We start from the raw sequence: 27,479 nt of genomic DNA, 5'->3' as shown, positions 1-27,479 counted from the left end.
AGGGACCTGCGGGATAAAAGAGCCCCTTGACCACGCGCCCGCCTTCTACCCAGGCAGTGGGCTAGACTTACTGCCAGATAGTGAGCCTGTTGCTCCTGTCCCAGAGGGAGAATTTACGTTATTTGAGGGGCTTATTGACAAAGCACTGTTTGCATCCGGGGTTGCCTAAGATACTCACAGGCTACAAACGCTTCCCAGAGCCAACGTGCCCCGCGCTGACCCTTCTGAAACTGTCACTACAACTTCTAGTTCTAGCGTTACTTTTCTTTACTCCCATGCTGTACCTTTAACGCAAACATCCCCTAAATTTTGGAGTAAGTAGGTGCCCAAACCCATTCAATTACAATGGCAGGGGATTTTGGAATGCTTTCTGAGGAGGACTAAGGGTTATAAAAAAGAAAGTAAGAGGGGGGGTTTCCTTTTAGCAAAATTCTTAATTATCTTCACAGAACTAGTTAAGGTATAGATAAAGAACACACAATATAAGGCTTAGAGTAGTAGTTGTAAATCAAGATACCAATGTTCTCTCATCTCCAGCCCTCTTATTTGTGTGACCTATTTACCTCTTTCTGTGTAAAAGAAGATCTTCCTTAGCACTTTCGTTTTAGCTGTACATTATTGATGCCCCGTGAACGTCACATGAAAACAAAAGCAATCTGAAACTACTGGTGGATGGTATCTTACCCAGTGCAGGTTTTAACTCTTAAGTAACGAGAGTGCAAGTAACAAACAGCAATTTAAAACTAGGAACTTTAAAGTACAGTAATATTTCAGTGATCTAGGCCCTGGGTTTTCAGTTGGCCGATTATCCATGGTCCTTTAATGTCCTCCCGTGTTGCCACTCTTTTGCATACTTTGCTGTTTCTTGCCTCTGCCATCAGAACAGGGTGAGGGAATGATAAACTCTTAAAAATTGAAGGTGTGCTGAAAAGCACTGAAATGAATAACTAAATTGTTGGGCACGGGGTTTGGGGTGGGGGGGCGTATTTTTTGTGTTTGTCAGTTATCTTTGCCAACCATGTCATCTATGTGAATAATTGGGAATGGGATATATTAGTAAGCCTTATTTTCTTTTCTTTTTCCTTTGCGTTCTTTCTTTGGTATTCTTTGCTCAAGGCTTTTGCGGCTGCCATTTTTAAATGTAGGACCTTATGTTCTTGGGCTTTAGAGTATATATTCTTTTTTCACTTCCTCATTTGACTCGGGCCTTTGCATAGTTCAGCTGTCCTTTGTGCTGTTTTCTGTTGCCATGTGGTTGCAGTGGAGCCTAGAGATGACACAGAGGAAGCATGGGAATTTGGGGGCATACGTTATCCTTGCCCTGGGAAAGAGGTGGAAGCTCATCTTTTCCCCCTTATGCAAATATGAGGAGTGCTCAATTACTGTGACAACCCCCACGTAGGGTGGGGTGGTTGGTGTCCATTTGGTCCTTTAGTGACTTCTCCTTTTAGAGCTCTTCATAATGGTTAGTTTGGTACTTGAAGATGATTAATGCTGTCTATGTCCAGACTTTGATCAGGTTCTGGGCTAAAATGTTGAAGTGAAGCTATTGAGGTAACCAATGTCCATTTCTTTCCTCTGTAGACTTCTGTCCTTTAGAATGCTTTGTTTTTATGTGGAAACATTTCATCTGGTTCAATTTGAAGCCTCATTTAAAATTGTTATGATACGAAGGCATGATATGCTTTTAGGATTAAGATGAGTATCATTAGATAATTCTTACTGGTGCAGAGCCACGTTTAAAAAAATAACTCTTTAAAATGGGTAACACATGTACATCCTTATAAAACAAAATTGGAAAGGTACACAGAGAGAATGAAAAATCTTTTTTGTACTATCCTCCTTTCATCCATCTAGATACCCTCCCCAAAGGAAATTGTTGTAACCTTATTTACCCTTTCAGAGATAGTCAGTGCTTTTACAAGCATATACAACTACATATTCTTTGGTGCTTTTGTTAATTGTTGTTTTATGCACATGGTAAGAAACTATATCCATTATTCTGTATTTTGCTTTTCTCATTTAATATATCTTGGCCATCAGTTAATACAGTACATAGAGTACCTCTTTTTGAAAGCTGGTAGGTATTCCATTGTATAGATGTACCATAATTCATCCAGCTGTTTTTATTGGATGCTTAGGTTATTTACAGAGCTGCAATTAATTCCTTACATGTAGTTTTTATGTACATGGTGTCTTGGGTAAATTCATAGTGGAAGTGCTTTCCATAAAGGTTGTATGAATTTATATTCTTGCTAGCAGAGTATGAGTCTGCCTCTTTCCTCACCAACATTGTATTGTCAAAATTTTTTATCTAGCCATGGCCATGTGGCTCAATTGGTTGGAGTGTCGTCCTGTACTTGGAAAGGTTGTGGGTTTGATTCCCTGTCAGGGCACATACCTAGGTTGTGGGTCCAACCCCTGTTGGGGCGCCTGCGGGAAGGCAACCTATTGATGTTTCTCTCTCATATCAATATTTCTCTCTCAAATCAATAAGCATGTGCTCGGGTGAGGATTTAAAATTGTTTGTAAAAATCTATGTGCAGTCTTTTATTTAAGATTTTAAAGTTAATTATATAGCTTGTTAAGCTTCATTACATCCAGGAGTTGAGGATAAATACTGTCTTTGCTTTGCAGATGGGGGTGGTGGTGGTAGTATATTATTCAACTGAAGAATAATGTCATGGGAATAAAGTCGTATGCCTGGATAACACAGCAAACCATGACAGTGTTAGGAAGACATGTAAAACCTGTATTCTAGTTTCTTTAACTTTCAGATGCCAGTTTTTCTATGTGAAGTTCTATAAGCCCATAAGTGAGGTTTTATAATCTTTTGATAGCTGTGATTCAGAAACAGTTTATACAAGTGAATTGCCATTCTGTTGAGGAATTGAAAATGCTAACTCACTTAAGGTGCTTTTTTACTGAGCTCCTATGCAGAATATTGGCACTAGTACTTTTTAAGTCTGCTGATTGCAGAATACTTCACTATGAGCTGTGAGGAAATAGAAAAGAATTAAAAGATCTGTTCCTGAAGGAGTTTACAGTCTTGTTGGAAAACTAAATCTACTGAACATATGAAATAATAAGGGAACATTAATACACTGCGTTTTATGCTGAGAGGACTTTGTAAATAAGGGATTAAGGATTTACGAAGAGTTTATTTGGGATGCCTTCCTGGAAGAAGTGCATTTTGAGTCCCTACCCCCTGCCTTTTTACAACTGTTTAAGTGAAAAATTTAAACATACAGAAAAATTTAAAGACTAGTACAGTTATCCCCTAGGTTCAGCAGTTGTTCACCTTTTGCTGTATTTGCTTTATATATGTGCATGTATGTTATATTGCAGACATCATAACACCTTAATACTTTAAATATGTGAGATGCTTCTTAAAATACATTGTTTTACTTAACTGTTCTTACAATACATTGCCAATTGCCACAGTTTAGGCAATTAATGGTAATTTCCTAATACCATCTAATATTCAGTTCATATTCAGATTTTTCCAGTTGTCTTGAAGATGAACCTTTTAGCTACTTGTATTTTTTTTCCTTGTAAACATGTCTTAAGTCTCTTTTAAAGTCTAGAACAGTTTATATACAGGGTATCCCCCAAAAATATATACAGACTTTAACATACCATCACGTTCAGTTTTGAAAATGAAATGTACTCTGCCTTTATAATTATTCAAAGTGTGTATACATTTTTTGGGACATCCTATAGAAGCCACAAGGTAAGAATTACTTCATAGGTGTTGCTCTGTACTTCATATTGCATCACAATAAGAGAAACGTAATGTTGTAATGTCCCACTAGGGTAATGATGCTGAGTTTGTTTGATCATTTTTAAAGATGATAAATACCATGTGTCTCCACTGTAAAGACTTTTTTTTTCTTTGTAATTAGCAAGTAATCTGTAGAGTGGTGACACTTTGGCACCATATTATTTTATTTCTCCAGCAACCTTTCATCTAATGATGATGATCCTTGCCAGTTATTTCTTTGGTTGTTGCAAAATGATAATTTTCTAATTCTCATTCCCCCAATATTTTGTAAGTTTCCCTCATCAGTTAGGAATAGATTATAATTTCTACCAAAAAGTTCAGGTAAATTCTTAATTTTCTCTTTAACATTTTTTTTTTTTTTGAGTAAGGAGATGATATATTAATCACCACTAATGGTGGCGAATTATTTCTTTTTCTTGCTTTTTGTTTTAGTATTATTATAAACTTATGAATTTTAATTTACTCTATGTTTTACCAAAAATCACTTTTCTTTGATGTTCAAGATGTCCCATATTTGGACAGTGGGAGCCCTTTAAGCTTGGTTTATGAGCACTTCCTTGCCTTCTAGTATAAGAAGTTACTGGCTCACTCTGTATTTTCCTGTCCCAGATGTGGAACCCTTGTGTGTGTGTGTGTGTGTGTGTGTGTGTGTGTGTGTTTCACATTTTCTTTCCTTTTAATAAATTACGTTGTTCATCTCCTTATGGAGCTTCTGGAACCAAATGCTAAAAAATAAAGATGTCTTTATTTTAATATAATGCACCTAGTGTTTGACTCATTTCAGTGCTACTGGCCTTGCTGGATTCTGGATCTTAGACCTCACAGATTCCTTGTCTTGAATACTCTGTGAAAGACAGGTAGTATCTCCAGCAGAACAGAGCACTGCTTGCTTAACACTCCTCCTGCTCCCCCACTCCCATGGCCGCCCCCCGCCCCCCGCCCCCCGCCCTTAATATAAGCCTAGCTGTAGAAGAGACTGGGGAATTTCTTCTCTCATGAGCAGCGTTGCTTTTTTTCTGAGATGAAACGTACACAGAATGAAATTTAGAGGCTGAAATTGTGTTTATAAGGTTTCTGAGAGATGTGGAAGTTTGATTGTTATATAAAATCATCTTTGTGTGTGTGTATGTGTGTGCACAAGTATGTATTTGTCTTCCCTCTTTTTTCTTTGTTTACATGCATTTCTCCACACAGTTGAAGTGTTATGTATGATTATGCTGTAGTAGCATATTTTTCATTATTACTATATTTTCATAATAAAAAAGGAGCAAGACAGATTGTTCTTAATTAGGGTAAATTTTCAGATAGCCCATGAACTATAACTAATATCTAGCTGTCTTAACTCAGGGTTTGGAACAGTGCTGAATCCTATGGATTTCTACTGTGTACTGTAGACTCAGGAGAAATGTTGGTGCATTCACAGTGTTTTCTGGAACTCCATCACACTAATGAAGGTTAATACAAATGAAAGATAGTATGGAACTGCATTCTAAAGCTGGTTTTAAGGGCTAGACTAATTCCCTTAGACTATTTCTGCCTTAGCAGAAAATGTTTTATTGGACTCTTATGATATAGTGGTATTTTGAGTAATCTTATTTGAGTAAACTGATTTCACATTACTCAAATGACAGTAACAGTATTCTGATATTTATCTGAAATTTATTTTTCTTTTCACCATCTTGTCATATTTACTTTCAGACTTTGTAAGGTTATTCTCAACCTGGTTTCATAAAACAATACTGGCCCCATATTAAATTTTGGTTGTGTATTCAGGGAAGCACACCTGTTTCTTGTGTTGGTTTTCAGGCATGGAGAATCACTCTGAAAGGCTCTGCTGACACATTTGCTAAGATCCAGTACTTTCTTTTACTTTCGTTTTCAGTAAGCTCACATTATAGGTAAAAATATTCTAGAGTAGCCTCTTTAGGAAATGCTTAGGCCTTCATCCCTACAGCTGTGGTCATGTTTCAATAGAGCGGGAGCTGCCTTCCTTCTCTGTGTGGCAAAGCTGGCCATGCCACTTTGAGAGAGCTCGATGCAGACCTCAGAGTGGGGTTGAACATTCAGTCATTAGCCCTTATTTAACCATGAAGACCTTTTTTCTTGTCTGTTTCTTTCTAAGAAGCTCTTGTCATAAATCTTGCTGTGGCACCAGCTACATCAAAGGACTTGGAGTAGTTTTCTGAAAGCCTTTAATTCCTTCTGTCTGTCTATTTATTTATTTGTAAGAAAAAATGTAAATGTAATCATTCATCTCCTTAATTTGAGATTTATGTAACTCTTAATTGGTATTTAGGAACAGGTACTACTTTCTGTTTCTGTGATTTTGACTACTTTAGTTACGTCATATGAGTGGAATCGTGCAGTATTTGCCCGATTGTATGTGGCTTCTTCCACTTAGCATAATGTCCATGTTGTAGCATGTGTTAGAATTTCCTTCCTTTTTAAAGCTGAATATTTCATTGTATGTGTATACCACATTTTGTTTATTCATATGTCAATGGGCACTTGGGTTGCTTCCACCTTTTGACTGTTGTGGATAATAAAGGTATAAACATATCTTTTTGAGACTCTGCTTTCAATTCTTTGGGATATATACTCAGAAGTGGAAGTGCTGAATCATATGGTAATTCTCTTTTTAAATTTTTTTGAGGAACTGCTATACTGTTTAATGTAGTGGTTGCTCTATTTCACATTCCTACCAATAATACACAAGGATTCCAATTTCCCTACATCCTCCCCAACATGTTATTTTCTGTGTTGTTGTTTTTTAATAGTGGTCATCCTAATGGGTGTGTTTTAATTTGTGTTTTTTTTTTAAACTTTATTCTTTTAATTAAACTAAACTTTAATCTTTAACAGAGTCAGATTTATTATGTTTTTCTTTTGTAGTTTTTTTTTTTTTTTTTGTCTGAATGAAGGACTCCTCCTCTATACTGAGGTAATAGTTACATACCATATTTTCTTCTAAAAGCTATAAAGTTTTGCTTCTCACATTTAGGTCTCTATTCCACCTAGAATTTATTTTGATATTTGGTGTGAAATATGGATCTAACTTTCCCCCCATAAGAATAAGCCTGAAGTCGGAATTTAGTTTTCTTTCCATAAGGATAACCCCACTACCCCAGCATCATTTATTAAATATTCATGTCTATCCTTTACCATTTTATGTTTCCATAAAACATGAGTTTTTGTACCTGTATTCTCTACCCTGTACCATGAGTCTGTTTGCATGTCTTAATTATCATAAGACATGCAATAATTGTTCATATTGGGTAATATGAACATGTAATAATTGTTCATATTGGGTAGGACAAGTCTCACTAACCTTGTTCTTTTTCTGTTTATCAACCTCCCTGAAAAACCCTGTTGAATTGGTATATTTTAATGAAGCCATATGCTGTCTAAGATATGATATATAGAATGGCTTTCTTCAATAAAGAAAAGAAATCAAGTCTCCCTCATCTAGCAGCTGATCATTAAGTTTGTCTCTTGTGAATGAGCCTACAATTTCCATTTAATTTTTAGGTTTTTGGGAGGAATGATTTTCATTTAAGCGGATCTGGTCTTTCAAATGGAGGAAAAGAAACTTATTTAAAATAGCTCATATAAAAGATTTATCAAAAGGAAGAAGCTGTTACAGAATTTAAGGAAAAAGCTGAACAACCAGGCTTCAGCAAGGGCTGGAACAAAAACAATTCCGTGGACTTTAGCAGTCTAGTGTTCCACCATAAATAGATCTCAGTATCCGTGAGGCTTAATTCAGATTCCTGAGTGATATCTGATTTGGTCAGTGTAAGGCTTGATTTCCCTTGGGCCAGATGTCTTTCCCAGGTTCAACTGTGGTTGAGGATGGGGGAAGGGAGATTTGGTATAAACAGCAATGTTGGGAGTGGCTTGAATAAGAGGCAGATGATTTTAGAGTAGTGGTTTTCAAACTTTTTGATCTCAGGACTCTTTATACTCTTAAAATTACTGAGGACCCCAAAGAATTTTTGTTTGTATAGTGTATATCTGTTTATATTGACCAAATTAGGAATCAAAATGGGAAAACATTTTAAGAAATATTGATTACTTTAAAAAACACACCTATATCATGTTAACATAAATAATATCTAAATATATAGAAGGCTAAGTGTCCATCCGTCCGACTAGTAGCTATGATGTGTGCTGCCCATCGGGACAGACACTCAACGCAGGAGCTGCCAAGATACGCACTGGCCATCCTAGCCTATCTAATAAAAGGGTAATATGCAAATTGACCATCACTCTAACACACAAGATGGCTGCCCCCATGTGGACACAAGATGGCCAGCAGGGGAGGGCAGTTGGGGGGGACCAAGGCCTGCAGGGGAGGGCAGTTGGAGGAGACCCAGGCCTGCAAGGAAGGGCAGTTTGGGGGGACCAGGCCAGCAGGGGAGAGCAGTTAGGGGCGACCAGGCCAGCAGTTAGGGGTGACAGGGCCAGCAGGAGAGGGCAGTTGGGGGGGACCAGGCCTGCAGGGGAGGGCAGTTAGGGGCGACCAGGCTGGCAAGGGAGGGCAGTTAGGGGTGACCGGGCCGGCAGGGGAGGGCAGTTGTGGGGGACCAGGCCTGCAGGGGAGGGCAGTTGTGGGGGACCAGGCCTGCAGGGGAGGGCAGTTAGGGGCGACCAGGCTGGCAAGGGAGGGCAGTTAGGGGTGACCAGGCTGGCAAGGGAGGGCAGTTAGGGGTGACCGGACCAGCAGTGGAGGGCAGTTAGGGGTGACCAGGCCTGCAGGGGAGGAAGTTAGGGGTGACCAGGCCGGCAGGGGAGTAGTTAGGCATCGATCAGGCTGGCAGGGGAGTGGTTAGGGGGTGATCAGGCTGGCAGGCAGAAGAGGTTAGGGTCAATCAGGCAGGCGAGCAGTTGGGAGCCAGCAATCCTGGCCAGCAGTCCTGGATTGTGAGAGGGATGTCCGACTGCCTGTTTAGGTAGGATTGGGCCTAACCAGGCAGTTGGACATCCCTTGAGGGGTCCCTGATTGGAGAGGGTGCAGGCTGGGCTGAGGGACACCCCCTCCCCCCCGTGCATGAATTTTGTGCACCGGGCCTCTAGTATTTTTATAAAGTAACTTAAAAAAAATTAGTGAGAAGAGTAGCATTTTTTTTACACTTTTTCAAATCTAAATATACACTTAATAGAAGACAACTAAGTTCTCATGTCTACTTCTATATTCAATCTGATATAATAGATTGTTTTGGTTAAAGTATATGAAGAAAATATGGCCTCAAAGGTGTAATTGGACCCTGGCTGGGTGGCTCTGCTGGTTGGAGCGTCATTCCATACATCAAAGAGTTGTGGGTTGGATTCCTAGACAGGGTGCATACCTGCATTGCGGGTTTGATCCCGTTAGGTAGCATATGGGAGGCAATGGATCGATGTTTCTCATATCCATGTTTTTCTCTCTCTTTCTCCCCCTCCTGTTTCCTCTCTCCCTGTCCCTCCCCCGCTCCCCCATCCTCTCTATTAATAAAAATATATATTCAAGTGAGGATTAAAAAAAAAAAAGCCCTGGCCAGTTTTGCTCAATGATTAGAGTGTCAGCCTGTGGATGGAAGGGTAGTGGGTTTGATTCCCAGTCAAGGACAGTACCTCAGTTGCAGGTTGGATCCCCAGCCCTGGCCCTCCCTGGCTCCTGGGGAGCATGCGGGAGGCAACCAATCAATGAGTCTTTCTCTTTCTCTCCCCTCCTCCCTCCTGCTCCACTCTCTCTAAAAATCAGTGGGAAAAATATCCTTGGGTGAGGGTTAAAAAAAATAATGAAAGAGGTAGTTGGAAAAAGGAGGAGTATTTTTAGACAATTATACATATTCTTCTATGGTACTACACCAAATCTTGACAATTGGTAGTTTCTTAAATGTTGTAGTGTGGAATCTGAACTAATATTGATGTTACTGTTACATTAAAATCCACTGGTCTGTCTTGCACTTTGAATGGATCTTTTTCCTATGCATGATTTTATATTATCATGCATTAGTTGTTTGGGAAATACTGGTTCACTGAGTTAAGCAGATCTTTCAAATGACACATTTTATAGTGCCATATTAAAAAACCACATTAGTTAATATCATCATTCTTCTCATCAGAAAAGTTATTGGAATCTGTCAAGCAGCTACACGATTTCCAAAATTCTAATCCTTGATTAAAAGTTCTGATTTTATCCTTGGCAGCATGTATTGTCAGTTTTTTTTTTGAAGTGACAGACTTACTTCATTTTCAAGAAAATGTCTGCTACATAGTCATGTCTGAATAACCACAGTTTGTGCTTTGTTCCAAGTAAAAGTAGTGTTCTGTGAAAAAAGCAATTCAACTTAAAACTCAAATAGAGTCACAAGTGCTTTTTCTTGAGACAACCATTATACTTGAGTATCCTGTAAAAGTGCTTTTTGTTTTTTTTGTTTTTTGTTTTTTTTTAAATATATTTTATTGATATTTTACAGAGAGGAAGGGAGAGGGATAGAGAGCTAGAAACATCGATGAGAGAGAAACATCGATCAGCTGCCTCCTGCACACCTCCTACTGGGGATGTGCCCGCAACCAAGGTACATGCCCTTGACCGGAATCGAACCCGGGACCCTTCAGTCCGCAGGCCGACGCTCTATCCACTGAGCCAAACCGGTTTCGGCTAAAAGTGCTTTTTGCATACTCATTTCATCACACAGAATTTTTAAAAGACCTGTACTCAAGGTTTTAGACTTATAAAATTAATATTTTTTATTGCTTCATCAGGAACATTCTTAAGTGAAATAGACTTTTTATTTTTTGTTAAATATATTTTTATTGATTTCAGAGAGGAAGGGAGAGAGAGAGAGAGAGAGAAACATCAATGATGAGAATCATTGATCAGCTGCTTCCTGCACCCCCCCTACTGGGGACCGAGCCCACAATCTGGGCATGTGCCCCCAACCGGAACTGAACCCAGGATCCTTCAGTCCACAGGCGACACTCTATTCACTGAGCCAAACCAGCTAGGGCTGAAATTGACCTTTTTCAATTAATTTTTTTATTTATTGAATAAGGTATTACATATGTGTCCTTAAACCCCCATTACCCCCCCCCCCCACACACACACACACCATCCCACTCATGCCCTCACCCCCCTGATGTCTGTGTCCATTGGTTAGGCTTATATGCATGCATACAAGTCCTTTGGTTGATCTCTCCCTGAAATTGACTTTTAAAAATCATCAATAAGTAGTGGTAAAAGACACATGACTTTAGTACAGTTTGATGCCATTACCTTGATTTATGCTAAGGTATCAGCAGTTTTACTCATTATTGATTTTATACCACCAGTGGAAATGTCAACATAATGAAAAGGCAAGCAATGTCTTAGTATTATGAAAATAGTTTCAACTTCACCGACTCCTTAAAAGGGATCTCCATCCAGGGATATGCGGACTACACTTTAGGAACTACAACCTTATGGTGGGTGTGGGTAGAGAAACAAAGATCGGTTACTTGAGGTATAACAGTGTTTCATGGTAGAATTCTACTGGGTTAATAGGATGTTACTAAACGTCACTTAACATGATGTATAAATGAATGGGATTTTTAAAAATACCATAAAGTGTCACAGATTTCTTATTGAACAGATATGTTCTTCTAGTAATTATCGTTTTCAGACAGCAGAGTTTAAGGTATTCAGGTTTTCAGCCAGCTACTCTTTCAAGTATGTGATCATCTTAGGGTAACCATTTTAATATAGCTTATGAAATTTATGTCATCATAGTAGCACATGGCAGCTTAACATTTTTTTCAAGCAGTTGAAATCTGAGCTCCAAAAATTGCATTTGGAAAGATTTTGCCTTTTCAGAAAAGGCATAGGAGGGACGGCCATTCCAGCTTTGTATCTTTTAGTCATTATAGAGAAATTCTCCTTCCTAATTTAAATATGTTTTATGACAGAGACGGGAGTAATGATGTTATCTGACTTCATTTCAACAAAAATCTATTAAGTGACTATAAAGAAAAGATTTTTGTGAAGGTGGGAGAGGGATGTGTTCTGAAAAGAGTAGGGGGTTTAAACCAGTATTATATATTTTGGTGTTTAGAAAAGGAAGGGATAATTGAGTTGGGGAAGTTGGGGTGGGAGTCAGGACTGTCTTTGTGAAGGTTGCATTTGAGCTGGGTTTTGAAGGATAGATATTTTGAAAGCTGGAATTTTATTGGCAGAGACGGGAAGGGAATTCAGGCAGAAGGAATGTCCTGAACAAAAATGTGGAGGTGGGGAAATGCAGTGTTTGTTAGTATTGGGTATGTACCAGAAATAATGAACAGGGTAGAATAGCTAAAGCAAAAGACACATGGGATAATGGGAAATAAGGCAAGAAAGTAAATTGGCCCAGAACATAGAAGGTTTTCTACCAAGATAAGTGATGGAGAGACTTTGAAAGATTTTGATTGAAAAAAATTACATGATCAGATATGCTTTCAGAAAATGTGTTGGGCCTCATTCATTAATTCATTCATTGACTACTTTTTTAAAAAATTATTTTTATTGATTTCAGAGAGGAAGGGAGAGGGAGAGAGAGAGAGAAACATCAATGATAAGAATCATTGATCGGCTGCCTCCTATACACCCCCTACTGGGGATTGGGCCCTCAACCCAGGCATGTGCCCTTGAGTGGAATCGAACCCAGGACCCTTCAGTCCTCAGGCCGATGCTCTATCCACTGAGCCAGACCAGCTAGGGCCATTGATTACTTTTTAAAATAGTTACTGTGCCACGTAATCATAAGGAATGGTGTATACTTATAATGGTGAGCCAAACAGAATATCCTTATTCTCATAGAATTTACAGGCTAGGAAAGGAGCTTCAACAAATAAACATAATTATAAATTACTGTAAATGTTATGAAGGAAAGGAATAAATTAGTATTAGGGAAATAATGGGGAAATTAAATTTAGTTGGGGGAATCTGAGAAGGCCTTGCTGTGGAGTTAAGTATTAATTATCTACCTTATGTCAGATGCTATTCTGGGTGCTAGGGATATAGTTAAGGATCAAAACATAAAAATCCCTGCTCTCATGAAGTATATAAACAAGATAAAGTATATGGTATGTTAAAAAGTGGTAAGTCCCAAGGAGAAAAATAAAGCCGGAGAAAGAGATAGGGAATGTTGGCATGGTGATGGGGTTGCAGTTTTAGATACAACGGCCAGGGACCATCTCACTAAATCACTGAAATAGTTGAGTAAATATCTATAGGAGATGAAGGAATGAATCAGAACTCCATACAGAGGGCATAGCAAGGGCAAAAGCCATGAGGAATGTCGGTATGTGCCTGCAAGTTCAAGAGACCAGCAAGGAGGGCCAGTGTGGCTGGAGAAAGTGGTAGAAATTAGGTCAGAGAGGTTAGTGGGAGTCCAGAATCTATAGAGCAATGGTTCTCACCTTTAAGTGCATGTTAAAATCACCTGGGGAGCTTTTAAAATTTTTGATGCCTCGGCTGCTCCTCCTGTCACTTAAATAAGAATCTGTGCAGCCCCAGCCGGTTTGGATCAGTGGATAGAGTGTCAGCCTGCGGACTGAAGGGTCCCAGGTTCGATTCTGGGCAGGGGCACATGCCGGGGTTGTGGGCTCGATCCCCAGTGGTGGGCATGCAGGAGGCAGCCAATCAATGATTCTCTCTCATCATTGACATTTCTATGTCTCTCTCCCTCTCCCTTCCTCTCCAAAATCAATAAAAATATATTTAGAAAAAAAAGAAAGAATCTGTGCAGGTGGGATTCAGTGGCAGAGGTGATGGAGAAAAGTAGATGGATTTGAAGTGTGTTAAATAAATAATTCATTTAATTATAGATTGAATGTGGGAGTTGAGGGAGAAGAAGGTGTCAAGGATGATTCCCAGGTTTCTGGCTCAAGCAATTGGATGGGTAGAGGTGCCACTTACTAAGATGGGAATGGGGATAGAGGAATAGGAGGAGTAGGTGTGGGATTTGGAGGGAAGATCGGAAATTAGGAGTTCAATTTTAGACATGTTAAATTTCAGATGTGAATGAAGCTAAGTATAAATATGTTAAGTATGATATGAGTGGAGCTTGAAGTCAGAACTCCAGTTAATAAATTTATATATTACCTGCTTATTGGTGGTCTTAAACATATCTAAATGACATCATATAGGGTAAATTTGATGGAGAAAGAACTGGTTAGCCTATTCCAGTAATTTAAACATGAATTGGTGATAGTGTGAACAAGGATAGTGGCAAGGGGACTAAAATAGAAAAGGGTAGATTGGAGATTTGAGGACCCATGGAGCCCATATCTAGTGGCAGTGGACATTAAGAAGCAATGAAAGTTAGCTTTGAGATATCAAGTCTGAATGAATGATCAGTCTGTTAGCAGATATAAAATAGGCAGGAGGAGCTGGTTTTGGAAAAAAGGTAGTGTTAGACTTTGCATGTATTGACACTTAGGAGAGGCTGGCTAGCAGGCAAGCAGTTGAATCCATTGCATTGGGTTTTGGAAGAGCAGATGAGGTTTGAAACATAGATTTAGGTTTCGTTTATATAAAATTTATTCACCACGGGAATGACAAATTTATGAAAATAACAATGTCCAAAATCTTTATCATGACCTGTTAGATCCTCTGAAATATATATGATCCTTGCCTATTTCTTGTACAGTGTTTTCTTTGTTTACCATGTTAAAGCTGCAATGGATTTCCTTCTGTTCTTCCAGTATACCCAACTAGGTCCTCTTTCTGGGCTTTTTTTGCACTTGGTGTTTTCTCATCTTAACTCTTCCCTTCTTCCCTTCCTCTTGGTAGAAAGAATAGGAGTTCAGAGGGGAAAATTCAGAAGTTGATATCTGGAAAGTAGAGAAAATTCCAAGAGATCCTTGCTAAGGTATGAGTGTGGATGAGTATCTGAAGTGGAATGTCTGTGGGAGCATTGAAGTGGAAATCCTGTCAACACAAAGACACAGTGCCTTAGTGTTAGACTTTGCATGTATTGACACTTAGTTTACCCCAGTACTCAAATCTGTGGACCAGAGATATTAAATGGACCAGTGGTAGTTCCTGTCTACCTTGGTGGCCTGATGATGTGGTGGTGGTGGTGATGGTTGACCTTTGAAATATAATTTGTCTTGATGACTTGACTCATTGCCATCTGTCACCACTTATGGAAACCTATTCTGTATAGACTAGAGACCCGGTGCACAACATTCATGCACTTGGGGGGGTCCTTCAGCCCGGCTTGTGCCCTTTTACAGTCCAGGAGCCCTCGGGGGATGTCCGACTGACGGCTTAGGAGCCCTCGGGGGATGTCCGACTGACGGCGGGCCTAAGCCGTCAGTCGGACATCCTTAGTGCTGCCACGGAGGTGGGCCGCTGCGCTTGCCAGCCATCAGCCCGGCTTCTGGCTGAGTGGCGCTCCCCCTGTGGGAGTGCACTCACCACCAGGGGGCAGCTCCTGCATTGAGTGTGTGTCCCCTGGTGGTCAGTGCACATCATAGCGACCCGTCGTTCCACCATTTGGTCGATTTGCATATTACCCTTTTATTATATAGAATGAGAAACTTCCTTCAGTGAAAATCATTGGTCAGTTATTTCAGAAACTTCTTGCTTGAAGAAACAGCATGAAAACAGCAGGGAAGTTAATTGCATGTATACTTTGATACTTTGTTAGGGACTACTGCTCTTCATGAGCTAGCGTCACTTCTTAAGTGGTGGCGATAATAGTAAATGTGAGTAATGCACAATACACACAAATTCTTAAAAAGAGTTGTGTGTAATTTCAAAATCTACAGTTTTTTTCAGAATAAAAGATTGTTTTTATTCTGTAATGAAAAAATAGAAGAAAATAAAGAAAAAAAAATCCTATATAATAAAAGCCTAATAGGCAAATGGAGGTAACGGCAGGATGGTCTTTCCCATGACCTGTCGCTCTGACGCACACTGACCACCAGAGGCAGATGCTCAACGCAGGAGCTGCCCCCAGCCCGCAGGCCCCAGGCCAGCCAAGGGACCTAACAGAGCAGCCCAGATCGCCGGCCAGGCCTAGGGACCCTACCCTTGCACGAATTTCGTGCATCAGGCCTCTAGTTAAAATATAAAAAGCTTTCATGTTACTAAAATAATCATGTTTTAAAGTAACGATGTAGAATTCTGTTGTATTCTGTTGTATAGGCGCATCATATTTTATTTGGCCAGTTCCCTACTAATGAACTTCCTTTTTCTCCAGTTTTGCGTATAAATTATGCTATGATGAACTTCCTTATATATAAGTTATTATATACTGATTAGGAATTTCTGTATTAAAGGGTATGCAATGTTCTATGTTTTCCCAACTTTAAGTATTTTTATAGTTAAAAGGAAATTTAAACAGCATTAAAGGACATTTTAATAAAGGGAAAAAGAAATTTTATTCTTCTATCAGCTGTTTTGTTTTGGTTTTTAAGTACCTATTCCTAGGTCTCATTAGACCTACCAAAAGAAAATTTGGGGGATAGACAAAGACATATACACTGGGCATCCTATGTTAATTATCAGGTAAGGTATTCTAAGTAACATTATTAGCTGCCAAGAAAGTAACAATAAGTACTATAGGAATTCAGAGTGAACTGGGGTGATTAGGAAAAGCTTCAAGGCAATGTGGAACTTGACCTGGATCCCAAAGGGTGATATTCAAATAGGTAGGAGAACATTCCTGGCTTTAGGAATGGTATGAACAAATTTGAGGAAGACACATGGAAAAAATAAAAGACACATGGTTGTACATATGAGCTCACAAATAGTAGAGTAATGCGAAAGGATGATGGTGGTTATGGTGTAGTGGAGAGAATGTACAGGATTAAAGTGATATCCCAGAGGACCAATTTTATTACTCGGACATTTGAAGTTGTACAGTATGGATCTATAAAATAAAGCAGATATATAGATGTGGCCCAGTTTAATTAAACTGAATACATTAAAGTCTCTATTTACATGAAATATAGATGGTTATTTATTTAAGTGAATTTTTTAAATAATGAACTTCCTGTAGCCCTTAAAATTTCTCATCACAAGGAAAAAATGTTTTTTTATAACTATGTGTGGTAATGGATGTTAACTAAACCTATTGTGGTAATTATTTTGCAATTTATATACATATATCAAATCATATGTTGTTCACCTAAAACTAATATAGTGTTATATGTCAATTATATGAACTTCCCAATACTTAAATATTTATTTTAATTTGTAGTTTGACAGACATGTTTCAACTTTTGTGAATCTGTTTCTTCTATAAAATCAAAGGGTATTAGGTGGTCACCGAAATACTTTCTGGCACTGAAATTGTTACATAACCTTTAAAAAATACCTTGATTTTATAAAATAAATTGGCCTGTAGTTAGGCTGATACTCACTTCTGGCTCTTTAGGCGCAGTAATGCATCTCCACATTTGTGGGAGCAAAAATCCTCAAGTGGATGATTCTCTCATGGCTTCCCAGGTCTAGATTGATTCACCTTTAAAAACTCAGTTCTCATCATTTATTTCTAAATGACATTTAGAGATTTTTGTTTGAAAGAATTTCATAGCTAAGATTGAGCCTCAAGAGGATACTGTGAGGTTGAGAGGAATTATATAACAATACTCAGTTTTAAATTATCATCATGTAAATTATCTGTAGGAATTTATCTCATGCTGGCTTCCTTCTTTTGTGTTTAATTCACTCCCATGATGTTTTCAATGTATGGCCAAGCTATGTAAATACATTTTATTATTAGTTCAGATACAATTTGAATTATGCCATTTTTCACCTCTTTTAGTGTGGATAATTGAGAGCTGACTAGTACTTTTTAAAACTCAGAGACTTTCTCTTTAAAGTACACAATCATATTCAAAGCTAATTAGTGGCATACTTTAAGTATTTCCCTTGTAACATCACATTCTTTTCACTAAATTGTACTATATTTGACCAAATGTTGCCTTTTAGAGAAAACATTAGGTAAGATGTCGTAGGTGACCAGCTAGCTCTTCTTACAAGCCCTCTCAGGATGCTGTCAACTTGATGAATGTGGTCTTCAAGATTGAGGATCCACTCCATTGTCACCAGAGTTGATTGGTCTTGTGGAAAGGTAGCTAACCAAACTGCAAGGGGCAGACAGATAAACCAGAATATCACTTTATTCATGTATGTTGAGGGAATGGTCTTTCCCATGACCAAGAAAACATGTGTCTGCTCAGTCCATTCCCCTCCTAGCACTGGGTATTATTAAAAAACTAATAACAATAGGTAATGTTCACTGAGCACTTACTGCTCTAAGCATTTTACATGTATTTAACTCATTTACTCTTCACAGTAACCGTATGGGGGAGGTGTTCTTACATGTATTTTACAGGTAATGAGTTTGAGGCACAGAGAGGTTTTTAGTAACTTGCCTGCAGTTATGCAACTACTGTATTGGACTAAGCAAAAGATCACTTGATAAGCATAGAATCTTAGCAAAGGGAAATCATTTTATCTGGGTCATGATACATACACTTACTCATTTTTTACACATTTATTAAGTATCTACTATTTGCTGGACAATGCCTAGACACCAGACTTACAAGGTGAATATAACACAGTTAAGTGCTCTCCTGGGACACTCAGTCTGGTGGAAAAGACAATAATTACAAAAGCAAGAGATTTACACATTGAGAGTGATGAGGAAGCATTTAATTTTACTTGGAGTGATTAGAGTAGATATTTACAAAGATGAAAAAAAGGCATTCTGGGTAGAGGAAACACTATATGCAAAGATGCTGAGGTGAAAAAAAACAACCAGCTTACTCTGCAGGAATGAAACAAGAAAGTTTTGCATTAATTAAGATAATACTGCAGTATACTAATGTCCTGAACTGATTAAGCTGGTTGTTGGTTGTGGGGATCAAGAGGAATGGTTTATTGGGATGTATTTCTGAGGTGAAATTGACAAGTCATGATGATTGACTAAATTGGGGGGTAGGAAGTGGAGGTGTGGTGGTAGTGAGGGAGCGTGGGGAGTTAAGGCTAACTCTAAGGTTTCTAGTTTGAGTACTTGGTTGAACGGTAGGATTATGGAAGACAAGTTTTGGGGGTGGGGAGAGATGGGCTTCCATTTTGGACTTGATGAGTTTGAGAGGCCTTTGAGATAGCCATGAGATGTCTCGTAGTAGGAAGTTAGTCTGTGGTACAGAAGAGAGACGCTTGTACATAGTAACTGATGCCATGGGAGTTAAAGAAATGGGCATGATTGTAAGTGATTTGGATTGGCTAGAAGGGAGGAGTTAAAGCAGAGGCCAGTATTCCTCTATTTTCAATAAATCCTTGTTTAAATTTTTAGGTCCTGTTTTATCTGCTTGTACTTGGTAGAGATCTTTTAATGTAAGTTATTTATTTATTTATTTATTTATTTATTTATTTAAAATCCTCACTGGAGGATATTTTTTTCCATTGATTTTTAGAGAGAGTGAAAAGGAAGGGAGGAGAGGAGAGAGAGAAACATCAGTGTGAGAGAGACACATCAACTGGTTGCCTCCTGCACTGGCACTGACCGGGGGCAGGAGCAAACTTGCAGCTGAGGTTATGTGCCCTTGATCGGGAGACCCTTCAGTCTTGGGCCAGCATTCTAACCACTGAGCAAACAGGCCAGGGCTTGATGTAAGCCCTGTAGATAACTCTTATTTGTGGTTATTGTCCTAAAATTAACACAAAAACTTCTATTATTTTGATTGTGGTGGTGGTTACATGTGAATTTTGTCAAAATTCACACTCTAATTTTATACAAAAGAAATTTTACAGTACATAAGAATTGTTTAAAAAATGCATTCAGACTTTATCTGGGAGTTTTGTGGGTGCTCTTCACCTATAGTCTTTTAACATTATGATTAAAACTTTTCATAATGCTAAAACCTCATTTTAAGAAATTCTTCTCAATTTTATCACCAATTCTTACAAATAAGAGAATGGGTGGGCTTAACTTTATTCTCTTTCTACTTGGTTATCACTATTTGAAGACAGAGAGGCAACATAGGATCTGAAGAATCTACAAATTGGATAGTGAGCACTATGTTGACTCTGGTCTTTTTCCCTGCAATAAATTGTGAATGACTTCACTGTAGATATCTACAGTATTTAAAAATTTTCTTTTTAAATAAGTTTTCATCTTCAATTATGGTAGGAATTGAAATAAAGATCATACTTTCATTCTATAATCAGGAGGATAACTATCATCTTTATTGCCAACATAATATAAAGATACTAGAGGCCCAGCGCACGAAATCGTGCAAGACTCAGAGTCCCCCTTGTGCTGTGGGACCCAGAGCAGAGTCCCGGCGCCACGGGACCCATCAATGCATCTCCTGGTGATTCCGGTCGTTGGGTGTTATGGCCACAGGCCTTTTATAATATAGATTTTGAATTAGCTAAATTAACATCAGTTATGAAAGTCAAAGTTTATAGGTGTGCAATATTTATAGAAGTGATTGGGTTAATTATAAATTATGTGGAATTCTCAGGGACATTGGACATTAAGTTTTAGTAGTTTTATTCAGCATTAGACTAAGACACATCCATTCCTCTGTACTGTGCCTTGACTACTGTGTCTTGTATGGAGTACATGCTCATTAAAAACTCATACCAAAAAACCCCACAAAACTCATACAGTGGAAAAAACACTCCAAAGTACTTATTTTTGGAAGTTATTTGCATTACATGATTGGAATGGGTAAACTGTTGTGGCAAGTATGGGCTGTAAACCATAAATATGCATCTTGGTTACCAGACTGTCTACAGCCAATCATGAACCATTATTTTCTTTTATGTCATAGTAGTTTGCCATGTAACATGGGAACCCAACCAAATACTGCTTTAGTTTGTTTTTGACTTATGTGCTAGCTCAGTGTTAAATTGGATGTTTTTAGATTTGATTTTTGGATTAATTTCAAGTAGTCGTTTATTTTCTCCTTCATCCATTGCCACTTAATACCATTCTCAAGTCCAAGAAACAGATTGTGTGTCTTGGAAACAGTGGATTGTATTGAAGGACCTAATTATTTCATTTTAGTCTGAGGCCCGCCTCTTTATGTGATTGGAATATTTGTTTTTCTTTGATATATAATTTTATTTGAAAACTCCTAACCTAAAATTTTTATCTACAAATCTGTAGAATTCAGTCTGGTAGACAGGACATTGAACTCCATTCAGTAGAATTTGCTAGCACCTTAGACGACTTTTTCTTCAGCTGCAATCAATCAATCTTAAAGGGCCTATTCATATGCCTACAGGTAATGGTTTCTTCATTAATATTAGAATTTAAGGACCTCCCACATGACTTTTTGATAATGTCATAGACTGGACCCTTGCCAAGTAACCCCCTTTTTTTTGTATGGTATATTTCTTTATTGATTTCAGAGAGGAAGGGAGACAAGAGGAAGGGAGAAGGAGAGAGAGAGAGAAACATCAATGATGAGAGAGAATCATTGATCAGCTGCCTCCTGCACACCCCCTACTCGGGATTGAGCCCGCAACCCAGGCATGTGCCCTTGGCCAGAATCGAACCCAAGACCCTTCAGTCTGCAGACTGACGCTCTATCCACTGAGCCAAGCCGGCCAAGGTGCCAAGTAACCCTTTTATCTGACTTTGTGTCCCATTTAGTTCAATTCCCCACTCCCTTTCCCAGTTGATGCCTTGTTGGAATTATGTGCTCTGAGTCCAGTGTTTGGCATTGGGTCCCATTGATCATTTGTGATGTAATCAGAACAAGGGTTGAGAAGACCACTTCATTTTATTTTATTTTTTAAAAAATTTTAAATATATTTTTATTGATTTTAGAGAGGAAGGGAAAGGGTGAAAGATAGAAACATCAGTGATGAAAGAGAATCATTGAATGGCTGCCTTCAGCACGCCCCTACTGGGGATGGAGTCCACAACCCCGGGCATGTGCTCTTGACCGGAATTGAACCCAGGACCCTTCAGTCCACAGTCCGACGCTTTATCCACTGAGCCAAGGCTAGGGCAAGGCCAATTCATTTTAAAAGAGATGCTTCTGGCCCTGGCCAGTAGCTAAGTTGGTTAGAGCATCATCCCAGTACACCAAGGTTGTGGGTATGATCTCCAGTCAGGGCACATACAAGAGTCAATGAATGCATAAATAAATGGGACAAAAAAATCAGTGTTTCTATCTCTATTTCTCTCTATCTCTATCTCTAAATCTCTCTCTCTATCTCTCTATCTCTCTATCTCTATCTCTATCTCTATCTCTATCTCTATCTCTATCTCTATCTCTCTATCTAAAAAAAAAAAAAAAAAAAATCAATAAAAGAGATGCTCCTGGCCCTCAACATAGGACTTTCTGTGGTTGGTTAGTTTTATATATTATATAAGGATTGCCTTGATTCTGAGTGCTTCCTATAGATGCTTAAAATTGTGAGTTTTTTAAATTGATCCCCTGATAATAGAAGAAATTGGGGGCAGTTTTCTTATGAAAATTAGTGCTGGGTATGGTTGGTTGGTTTACTTGGGTGAGGAGAAGATATAATGTATTCGGAATAATCTCATATTGAGTGTTCCTAAATTGTATTTCCCCACTTTTCTTATAAAATTAGACGGAGCTTTTGCCGGAAACAAACATACTGCATTAAATATACTGCATTTCCCTAATTATAAATTAAATTTTTTTTCACATTTTAGAGAAAGACCAAAGTATAATTTGGACTCTAAACACAAAAAGTATAATTTGCACTCTCCCTCCAAAACGTGATAACAAACTACAACTGAAGATATAATAAATACTTATACAATTGACCATTGAACAATGTGGCATTAGGGGTACTGATCCCCACACAGTCAAAAATCCATATGTAAGTTTTACTTAACTACAGTCATCCCTCAGTATCTGTGGGGGATTGGCTCCAGGACCCTCGTGGGTAGAAACCAAAATCTTAGGATGCTCAAGTTCCTTATATAAAATGGTGAAGAGCAATGGATAGACTTGGCTCTCCGCATCCACAGAATCTGGGGATGTGAAACCTGGGGATACAGAGGGCCAACTGTATAGTTATTGAAAATGTTCTGCTTATAAGTAGACCCATGAGATTCAAAGCCATGTTGTGCAAGGGTCAGCTGTGATAGCAAATTATAGGACAGTAAAATGAGAATGTTTGTCTATATTTATTTTATTTTTAGAAACTTAATGTAGTCTCCCATACATACACACATACATACTCAAGTTCATACACATACAGATACGTATATTCCTAGAGTTGCCTGATGTTCACATGGTCTTTTGCAAATACTTACTGTTAAATGAAGATGGTAATTTTCAAAGTGGATAGTGTGAATAACTTAACAGTTACTTAGTACAGCATGCTAGGCATTATTCCAATTGTTAAATAAAAAACACTTTTAAAATATAGCAAGAGTTGCTTCCTATGTGCTTTATTAACACTTTTATAACCTCTGGAATCATGCATTATTCCAATTAATTTTAGGGTAAAAGGCTGAATAGGAATCCTTTGTCAGTGATAAAGATAAGGAATTAAGTTGACTTTTTACTGTGCTGATAATCATCTCTGGATAAAAGTGGCCAGCTTATATGTAGAGGAATTTATTCATACATGTTATTAATCCATATCATGATCCAAGACAGAACTGAGTCTCCTTGGAATTATAAAATCTGCAGTACAAGTTGCTCACCTACTCTCCTTGTGTTTCCTCTCCACACCCCCAAAATTTATTTTCTATCAATATCTTCTTTTGCAAACATCTGAAGGAAACAGCTACACATAAATCTTGTACACAGACAAGTACCGCATATCATTTCTGATATATTTTGACTGAAGTTTTTCCACTTAATTAATGAAAGACAAATTTCTGGCCTTTTTTTTTTTTTTTCTTTTTTTGGGGTCTAGTCTCACTGGCTCTTCTGCCAAAGGTTTGTTTATGTCTCTCTGTCTCTAATCATACTGGATGAAAAGTGTGTATTAAGATGGTAGATGCTCAAAAGTGTGGGGAATCAGGCACTTATGTGGGGAATATGTATCATTGGAACAGCATTTTGTAGGGCATTTTGGTAATATCTATCAAAATAAACAATGCACAGGTTCTTGGTCTTGCTTGCACTTATATTTAGATATACCTGTTTGCTATATTACTTGCAGTAGAAAAATCCTGAAAACCGCACATTAGTGTACACTAGAATTCTTTGCAAACTTTAGAAAAAATAAGGTGTATGTGTGCCTACAAGGGAATATAAGAGAGAGAGAGAGAGAGTTAGTTTGCTGGTACATGCCCCCTTTTTGGTTTTGTGTGGTTTTTGTATGTTTCTGAGAATAGAAAAGAAAATAGTGGTTATCTTTAGGCTTTGGAAAAGGGATTTGGTGTCTGGATTTGGGTGTCTATAATTTTGAATTTGTATGTTATATGTATTGTTTTTAGTTTTTAAAAAGCATACATGAAGAGAGGCAGGTATAATTTTAACAGTATTTCCAAAGGGACATAAAACTCTAGCTCTGGAAGGGACCTTAGAGATTCTTGGACAGTTTCCCTCAATTTAAAGATGAGAAAACTCAGCCTGGCCAGGTTGCTCAGTTGGTTGGAGCGTCATCCTGTGCACCAAAATGTTGTGGGTTTGATTCCCGGTTAGGGCACATACCTAGGTTGAAAGTTCGATCCTGTATAGTTGGGGCGTGTACAGGAGGCAGGGGATTGATGTTTCTCTCTCATATCAATGTTTGTCTCTCTCTTCCTTCCTCTCTCTCTAAAGATCAATAAATATATATCCTCAGGCGAGGAAAGAAAGGAAGGGAGGAATGGAAGGAAAGCAATAAGGCAAGCTCAGGTTTCGGAAAGTATCTACAAAGCTTGCGCTAGAGTTCAGGTTCTGAGGACTACAAAAGCTTAAGAATATATTGATTTGTTCTATTCTTAGTGTAACAGTTTACTTAAATGATGTCCTCTTCTTGTTGCAAAGAATTGATTTTGGAAGACCCAATAAAATGTTGACTTTTCTAAGTTCTTTTTTTTTTTTTTTTTTTTTTTTAACATTTCTTCAAGTCACTATCTTCTCTGGCAATAAAGATAAAGTGGTAGTGGTAACTCTTACCCACATATTGGAACTTTGAAGACTCAATCCCCTAACAGTGAATTTATTTATGAGTCCTGTAAGTATTTAGTATTTGAAGTGAATTTGTGTTTAGAGTCCAAAGCTTCCCTTTTTTGTTTGAATACCTAACTATTCTAGATTTGTAAAATTGGCTTTATTGAGTTTTTGTTCATCTAATATTCATCTAATTTTTGTGACTTCAAAGTGACTTGCTATTTAAAGGCAAAACTTATTTTCTATCAATATCTTCTGTAAAAGATGGTAGTATATTTTTTAAAGGAGGAAAATTTATATATTGGTAATTTCTCAGTTCTTGAAAATATGAGCAGTTTTTCTTTTAATTATAAGTTAAGTCTTTTCCTGGCTCTTTAAGGCCAGAAACTTTTTCTCTTTATTCAAATAAACTGATTGGAAAGTCATTCTAAAGAAATCTGTAGTAATGAGGCTGGTAGTTCAACATGGGACTGGACATCCAAATTGCATTTAAAGAATATTTTTTATGGTTGATTGACTTTAGGGCTCAAGCAATAGAAACATTAATATTAAGATTGGTTGGTTGTTGGACTTAGGATAAAAATATATCTTTGCTTGCCCTGGCTGATGTGGCTTGGTTGGAGCATCGTCCTGTACAACACAAGGTGGTGGGTTCAATTCCTGGTCAGGGCACATACCCAGGTACAGGTTTGATCCTTGGTCAGGGTGCATATAGCAAGCATCCCACGTCGATGTTTTTCTCCCTCTTTCTCTCAAATCAACTTTTTTAAAAGTTTAAAAATTATCTTTGCTTGTGAGTTTACTATTTTATAGGTGGGGAATAAAATTTAATCTATAGGCCTCTCTCAAAATGGATACTTTATAATAATAAAAGCATAATATGCTAATTAGACTGCACAGCCTAACGACCTTCCGGGCGACTTTCCAGATGACCTTCTAGACGAAGCCAGGGCTGCGAGGGCCCAGCCCCTTGCATGAATTTTGTGCATCGGGCCTCTAGTTTGATAATAATTTGATTAGGCTGATAAGATGAATCTTTGTTTTTTGAAGGAAAGGGTTTTAGGAAATAGAGTAAAGAGACCTTTTCCCATCTTAAGGATCAGAGTAAATCATGTCTGTGCAGTTTTAATCAGTAACTTTTTTATTGAATTGAAAGGAAGAAAAGGTTATAGAGGGCCAAGAACAAATAGAGTTGCAAATTTGTGTTTGTAACCCTGTGTACTTAGGGATGAATCCAGTTTGTATAATCACTTTACTTCTGTTGGAATTAGTTAGTTTGACAGTTGACTTAATTTGGTTAGGTAAGACTTTAAAGCTAGGTTGGAGGATGTCAGTGTTACATGTGTTTTCTGGTTTGTTTTCAGTATCCTTTCTGATAATGGAGAGAAGAATTTGGTTGGTCCATTTGGACTCTTCAAATTGGGTAACTATTGTGCCTCGTCAAGTTCTTTTTTTTTCTTTTCTTTTTTTACATTTCAAATCATTATTGAACTCAAATGTCCTTAATTATAGTTTGACTATTTTTCACTAATGCATTATCTTTCATTTACTCACATTGAAATTCTTGAGCCCAGCACCTGTATTTTTCAATGTAACTGTAGTGAGATAGTAGAATAGCTTGGGTTTTGGTCTAAGCTCTGCTCTTGGCCTCCTGTGTATACTATGTTACATTGGGCAAGCCACTAAGCTGCTTTGGGGTTCATTTTCCTAATCTGTAGAACAAAATCATTTGGGTGTTCATTAAGTCCTTTTATATCTTTAGAATTATTTTACTAATTTCTTCATTCGCCAGATGTTTATGAATACCTTATATGTGCCAGGCACAACACAGGATATTCTAGATGCAAGTCCCTTGCCCTTAAAGAGTATTCAGACTAATAGCAAAGAACTCCCTTCACTTTGTTCATATCACTTCAGTCTTTTACTTTTGAAAAATTAAGTAGTATTAGCAAGTTTTCTTGATTTTTTTTATCACTCAATAAGGCATTTGTTAAAATTGTTGGTATTATTTACATCTCCATCTCCAAAAATGCCCTTATATCTACCTTTATTTTTCTATTTGTAAGCCAGTTTCTTATCTTGGAAAACAGACCCTGGATCCCCAGTCCCATTATGATTGGATGGTTTCTTTAATTGATAGACAGTAAGTCATGTATTATAGAGTAAGGCTTGGTGGTCAGAAAAACTGGTGATTTCTTTAAGGCAAATAAAAAATAATGACAGAGAGGCTTGATACTGTTTTTTAAAATAAAAGCATAAATGGATATAATAGAAGAATTTTCAAAAAGATTAACAATGGCTTTGTTTAAAAATGTTTATACCTAAAAGAAAATTTCTGTTGGATGCTAAAAAGAAAAAGATCAGTGTGCAGCTTCTGGCTTTGAACTGAGTATTATATTTACACAACCCCCGCCCCCCACACACACACTGCCTACATCCTGGTTTTCAGCTTTCCAGGACCAGAATGTCAGTATTATAAATGCACTCAGAAGAGATGATCAGGCTCTAGACTGTAAACAGTGTAGTGGATTAATTTACATAAAAGTTCACATAAAGCAAATTCATAGAAGGTGTGGGTAGAACTGCTACTTTTGACTGTAGTCAGAGTAAACTAGGTGACTTT

At 37.9% G+C, this 27,479-nt stretch overlaps 1 protein-coding gene across 4 annotated transcripts in view; it reads left to right on the top strand.

Annotated features, from left to right (window-relative positions):
* Positions 1-27,479, top strand: part of SPOP (speckle type BTB/POZ protein) — a 74,565-nt gene that overhangs the window by 692 nt on the left and 46,394 nt on the right. Inside the window, exon 2 of one of the 4 annotated variants that reach the window (XM_080680582.1) lies at positions 26,221-26,279. The exons of the other annotated variants lie outside the window; for them this stretch is intronic. The gene's annotated coding sequence lies outside the window, so the exon portion shown is untranslated. The remainder of the gene's footprint in view (positions 1-26,220; positions 26,280-27,479) is intronic. 4 annotated transcript variants of the gene reach the window in all.

The sequence above is a fragment of the Plecotus auritus genome (genome assembly GCF_963455305.1).
Source record: "Plecotus auritus genome assembly, chromosome: 7".
NCBI classification, from domain to species: Eukaryota; Metazoa; Chordata; class Mammalia; order Chiroptera; family Vespertilionidae; genus Plecotus; species Plecotus auritus.
The sequence above is the reverse complement of the archived record's forward strand: the minus strand, read 5'-3'. Positions and strand labels throughout refer to the sequence as shown.